Source organism: Mesitornis unicolor, unplaced genomic scaffold (assembly GCF_000695765.1).
Source record: "Mesitornis unicolor isolate BGI_N332 unplaced genomic scaffold, ASM69576v1 scaffold24207, whole genome shotgun sequence".
NCBI lineage: Eukaryota > Metazoa > Chordata > Aves > Mesitornithiformes > Mesitornithidae > Mesitornis > Mesitornis unicolor.
In genome coordinates, this window is record NW_010198737.1 from 1 (window position 1) to 651 (window position 651).

The following is a 651-nucleotide window of genomic DNA, read 5'->3' on the forward strand; positions in this document are numbered from 1 at the left end:
GCAAGGAAGCGCTGGTAGGTCTGGGCGCTGCCTCCCACGGAGCCCTAACACCTCCGTACGAAAAGATGAGGAAGGGGCTGGGGCTGGCAGGCCGGTAACATCAGCAGGAGAGACTAATGGTGCATGTTCTCAAAAAGTATGTATGTGACTTTCACGTACTCTATTCTATAGGAGATAGCATATTGCTACCTTGTGAGAAGACTAAAATAAAATATTCCTTCCTACAAGTATTAGTACTAGTCTCCATCTCAAATTCTAACAGTGTGTGGAGATCCTGAAATATGGGTGAACTTGGTTAGAGAAATATCTGATCTGTTGGAAAAAAAAAAATACCTAGCATAAAAATACATGTTATGTAGCCTTGAACCTCGTATCAGCCTGAGGTATTATGGTGTGCCTGCTAGGAATATTAATTTGACTGTCTCATGTTTCTTTGTGGGCCAATCGGCCTCACCATGTTGAGACTTCCAGAACACATACAGTACAGTCAGAGGTGGGCCATTGAACAACATGGAGGTAGCTTTTTACAAGTAAACAAACCTCATGGAAGATGACAGTAGTAAAAATGGACAAATTGTAACTGTGATGGGCTCACTGGTCATCAAAGATAAAGGTCAATGTAGAGAGAAAAGAAAGAAAAAAAAAGCTTAC